The following is a 6,000-nucleotide window of genomic DNA, read 5'->3' on the forward strand; positions in this document are numbered from 1 at the left end:
GAAAATTCAGAGAGATGCCCTGAACTTCCTAGAGCCCCTCTGCTAAGTAGCCTCGCTTGCTAGTCTGCTGAGACCTACTTCAGCCTGATTCTGCAACCTGCATCCTGCAGACACCCTTCCAATGCTCAGCTGTTTCCTTGGTGAGGCCGGAAAAGCAGTCCAGTTTGCATACTTTTCACCTTTGTTCAGGTCACATGAGTAGAGTAACATCAATGATGACAGCAGTCGTCTTAATCTACAGGTCAGTGACATGAGTTAAAGTAAACCATTGTATTAATCAGCAAAAACTTCAATATCCTTTCCTTGCTAGGCCGAGTAGGAATAGAGTGTAAGACGTCATTCCTGGAGCCGGCACTGTGCCACAACAGGTTAAAACCTTGGCCCGAAGCACCAGCAACTTATATGGGCGCTGGTTCTAGTCCTGGCTGCTCCTCTAATGATCCAGCTCTCTGTTATGGCCTGGGCAAGCAGTAGAAGATGGCCCAAGTCCTTGGGCCCCTGCACCCACATGAGAGACCCGGAAGAAGCACCTGGCTCCTGGCTTCAGATCGGTGCAGCTCTGGCTGTTGCAGCCATCTGGGGAGTGAACCAGTGGATGGAAGACCTCTCTCTCTCTCTCTACCTCTCTCTGTAACTCTTTCAAATAAATAAAATAAATCTTAAAAAAAAAAAAAGTCATTCCTCCCTTGAAGAACGTGTGGTATTTGGGGAGATAATAATGATTAATGCTGGCATGTAGCATTTACTGAGTGTTCCCTCTGCACCAGCCCTTGGGCTCACCCACCTGGCATGTCCTACCTCAGCAATATAAACACTGGCAGTCTGATGCTAACTGAGTGGCCAGCAAGACAGACTAAAAGCACTCAGTGGAGGGTTAGCATGTACTAAGTAAGACAATATGGCAGCATCCTAACTAGCAGTTAATAGAAGGGCACAGTATGGCCATTGAGAATCAGTGGACTGAAACCAGGCCTTCTGTGGATATCTTTGTGGTCTGCAGTTGAGAATCTTTATACTGTCCTTCTCCTGCATAACCAGATGTTACGAAAGAAGACCAAGCACGGGAACATCCAGGCGATGGAAGAACAATGTTGCTGCTCTTTGGGCTTATACTTCTACTTGAGTTGTGGCAAGCGTTGCTGATTACCTACCCACTATTCATTCTGACATTCTTTTTCACAGTCAGAACCCTGATTTTGTTTATAACAGAAATGTGCTCAGACTAAAAAGAAAGAAAAAATATCCCATCCTCTCGCAATGAGGCATGCAAAAGCAGTGCGGCTCTGGCCAACGAGATGTAAACATAAGTCCCTGCGCAGGGCTCCTGGAAGCTCTTCATTCAGCCAGCGTGCCCTGTGTTTTTTGCTTGTTGCCCTTGCCCTCTTTCATGTTGCTGGAGGTGCAGCAGTTGTTTTGCAACCTTGGGAAAAGACACTTGAAAATCAAAGTGAGTGGCAAGGAAGACTTTGCTGGAAGAAGGAAGCCAGCAGGGTCCATGAGGGAGTCTCGTAGTCGCTTCCCCCAGCAGCTTAGCACGCCCGCCTCCAGCTCCTCCATACATGAGGAAAGAAGTCCTCTGTATTAAGCATTCCACATTTGGTGGCAGTCATGTACCTGACAGACTTGTTTTCATTAGAATTATGAGGCCTTACCTTGTTAACAAGAAATTAGGTCTCCAGGCCCGCTATGAAAATAGGCCATTAGTGGATACCATTGACTGGTTTCCCAAGGGAAATCCACAGCTGTTGGAATTTAAACATTGTTTTGTTTAGAGATGGTTATAGTGAAGGCACTGGTTCAAGGTCTTAGTTCTACTTACCTCACTATATAAAAACCAGTTGATTAATTTGCTAACTGCTTATTTCTGAGCTACATTTTCTTTTCAGAGTATATATTTATTTATAGTATACAACAAAATATGCAGTCTTGTTAACTATATTGGAAATTCAAACAATTTAGCATTGATTTTTTTTCTACAATTCATTTGCTTTTTGGGGGGCATTGTTTTTGACTGAATTTCCTGGTCAGTTAATACAAACCATTGAACAGACTTTATAGATCAACTTCTAGATAGACACACTCATGTGGGCAAAAAGTTGTTAGAGTTAGAAAACAAAACAAGACAGGGCCGGCGCCGCGGCTCACTAGGCTAATCCTCTGCCTAGCGGCGCTGGCACACCGGGTTCTAGCCCCGGTTGGGGCGCCGGATTCTGTCCCGGTTGCCCCTCTTCCAGGCCAGCTCTCTGCTGTGGCCAGGGAGTGCAGTGGAGGATGGCCCAGGTGCTTGGGCCCTGCACCCCATGGGAGACCAGGAAAAGCACCTGGCTCCTGGCTCCTGCCATCGGATCAGCGTGGTGCGCCAGCTGCAGCGCGCCGGCCGCGGCGGCCATTGGAGGGTGAACCAACGGCAAAAGGAAGACCTTTCTCTCTGTCTTTCTCTCTCACTGTCCACTCTGCCTGTCAAAAAATAAAAAAAAAAAAAAAAGAAAACAAAACAAGACAATCTTGGTTCTCTAGCCATTCGCTTGTGGGTTGTATGGTTTTAAAATGTGCCATTTCATCTGCTGGTCCCTGAGTCAAGACTTGCCTCCTCTAAGACTTTTCTTGATAAAGAGACTTTCTGAGATAAGAGGAATACAAAGATTAATTCAACCTGAATCTTGCCTTTGAGAAATTAGAATCCAGATTGGGAGAACTCTGTTTAATGGTTACGAGCACACGCACTGGAATCACTGACACCCATCTGAGCTCTGCCTCTGACTAGTTGTGTAACCTAAGGCAAACTTCTGAACCTCAGTTGCTTTATTCGTAAAACAGTAATAATGCAGCCCACCGCGTGGCGTGTTCATTGGTCTCATTGTACATATGATTTAACTGAGATTGAAACACTGGATTTATTAAATTATTTGTATGCAAGCTTTTCCTCTCAGTAAGAACATTAGCTTCTTTGTGCCCTGCATGGTTTGGTTATCGCTTACAGTTATTTAATAAAGACAGCCTACGATATGTGCCCTAACAGCAACACATGCAATAAATGCTTAGAGACTCACAGAGAGAACGCTCTGGAAAACAGATATGCTAAGAAGTATAGCCGTGGAGACAGACTTTGAGAAAAGAATTCAAATAACCACAGCCCTACAATAAGATATTTGCAAATAACAGGAAACAGTCTGATGGATTTTTAGAACTCAATTTATATTCAGATGTCAAGAATTTTTTTCTTTTTTTTTTCTTTTTTTTTATCTTTTATTTAATGAATATAAATTTCCAAAGTACGACTCATGGGTTACAATGGCTTCCCCCCCCCCATACCGTCCCTCCCACCCACAACCCTCCCCTTTCCCACTCCCTCTCCCCTTCCATTCACATCAAGATTCATTTTCGATTATCTTAATATACAGAAGATCAGCTTAGTATACCTTAAGTAAGGATTTCAACAGTTTGCTCCCACACAGAAACATAAAGTGAAAAATAATAGATGATTTTTTTTTTAAATGATGATGAAATCAGATCAGAGATGTCAAGAATTTAATTTCCTCGGTCAGCTCTTTACAGAAGTCCGCGCTGAATGAGGCCTCCTGTGTGCCAGGCACTGTGCTAAGTAGACCTACCTGGTCTGGCCTTCTATTAGGAACATTTGACAGAGGAAGCAACTGAGACTCCGGTTAACACACCCAAACCAAACAGCCAAGTGGTAGTTTCTAAATTTCAAACAAATCAGCATGAGGCAGCCTTTTAAATCAGTATTCAATCCAGCTCCTGAAAATGTAAGCAATTTTATGCACACAAGCCATACGGTAGCTGCATCATTTTGGCTACTCGGAATTCCAAACTTGCTTCCTGCTTTGACTGTGTCTCCATGACAGGGGCTTACAGGACTGTGGTGCTCTTCGGTCCCCGGGGCAGATGCTAGCAATGGCACCCAGGGCCACTGCCACAGCATTGCTCCTTACAGGTCCCTCAGCTGTGTTCTCTACTGCCCAGCTTCTCCTGGTCGCCAACCCTCCCTCCTTCCCTCCCTCCCTCCCTTCCTTCCTCCCTCCCTTTCTTTCATTCATTCTTTTGTTCTTTCTAAGATTTATGTATTTATTTGAAAGGCAGAGTTACAGAGAGAAATTCTCCATCTGCTGATTCACTCCCCAAGTGGCTGTAACAGCCAGAGCTGGGCCAAGTTGAATCCAGGAGCCCAAAACTCCATCAGGGTCTCCCAAGTGGGTGGCAGAGGCCCAAGGACTCAGCCATCTCCCTCTGCCTTCCCAGGAAGTAGCGTTAGCAGGGAGCTAGATGGGAAGCTGAGCTGCCGGGATTGAAACGGACGCCCATACGGGATGCCAGCATTGCAGGCAGCAGCCTAACCTGCCGCCACCACCACACCAGCCCCTCCACCTCTTTCTTGTAAGCTTTTCCAATTACTCTACATCTTTTCATATCCTGAAAAGTTTTATCTATACCTCTGTTACTTGAAACCAAAAACTTTAATCGATATGCATTCTTTGAATGTATTTATATCTCTTCAGTATTTATGGTGACCTCATTATAGCTTCTAAAAATTTTTTTAGTAAACACACACATAGTTCCTACAATGTGTTGGACATTTTAAAAAATTATTTACAAATAATAACCCATTTGACCTTTATAACAGCCCTGTTTTACAGATTAGAAAACTGAAACAATGTAACTTTTCCAAGATCTTGCAATGAGGTATTCTTTTTAATTTTTTTACATTTTGAATGGATAATTTCCCCCAAACATTTTATTGTGTAATCTGCACTGAAACAGATTTTTTGCTCCTGAAAATGCAGTCACTATACCTAAGCAGGTGGTGTGAAAACTAGGCCTTTTCCATTGTGTATGGATATTCAGGTATAAACAGTATAATTGGGAAATTGGGTTTTATAGTTTCCTACACATGTGCAGTTGGCTTGGAGCGGGCTTGTACCACATTCTTAACGTTCACCTGTGAGGCACGTGCCAGCTGTTTTCCTAATGGTGTTTGCAGCAGAAAAATGAAGAGTTTTTCTCACTTTTCATCTTGCCAGCATTAAAGAATGGAGGTGAATGTTGGTTATCTATGTTCAAGCAACTGAAGCTTTGTAAAGACCTGGGCGTGCACAGTATACTTAGTGTAGCAGGCTGAATTGTGGCTTCCTAAATCATACATCTCTGCCTGAACCTCCAGAATCTGAATGCAACCTTACTTAGGAAGAGTCTCCGCAGATGCAATAAGGACCTTGATATGAGGTCATCCTAGCTCTTTATCAAATTGTCCCCAAATCTAATAACAAATACCCTTATAAGAGATGGAAGAGAAGTCAGAAAAAAAGGCCATGTGAAGAATGCGCCAGAGATTGGAACTACACAGCGAGACGCAGCAAAACACCTCAAGCCACAGAGGTCAGAAGAGGCAAAGAAGCGTCCCCCCAGAGCCTTAAGAGAGAGCGCGACTTTGTCCGTGCCTTGATTGAGGACTCTGGCCTCTAGGCGTGCGAGAGAACAATTTTCTGTTGGTTGAGTCACTCAGTTCACTGCAGTTTGTTAGGAGCTGCAAGAAGCAAGTGCACTTGGGAGGTGAATTTTATAGAAGCATCAGCCACTTTCCTGACTGGTCAGCGCTTAGACACAAACCCCTCTAGTCCTTTCCCAAGGTTACTTAGAGAAGCCTGAAAATAGGAAGGACAAAGTGCAGAAGCAGTGATTGTTCCCGTTTCTCATTTTTGAGACGAGATCTGAGGTGTGCTGGGACAAGGGCAAGCTAGCACCTTGTCTTCTGGGCTGCATCTGGGGATAGTCAACACTGACATTAGGGAAGCCATGCTTATCCCTTGCAGCAAAATGGTATCAAGTCTTCAATTCCCTTCAAAGAAATCTTCCTCTGCTTGAATGCATTTCCATGAACTCAAAAGATACCTCCCTACTTCATAGAGCAAGGGTTCCCATTAGTAGTGTCAAGTAATTTTGTCCCATGATGTTTCACCAGTTTGGCTTATGAGATCTCCATAA

The sequence above is a fragment of the Oryctolagus cuniculus genome, chromosome 10, assembly GCF_964237555.1.
Source record: "Oryctolagus cuniculus chromosome 10, mOryCun1.1, whole genome shotgun sequence".
NCBI classification, from domain to species: domain Eukaryota; kingdom Metazoa; phylum Chordata; class Mammalia; order Lagomorpha; family Leporidae; genus Oryctolagus; species Oryctolagus cuniculus.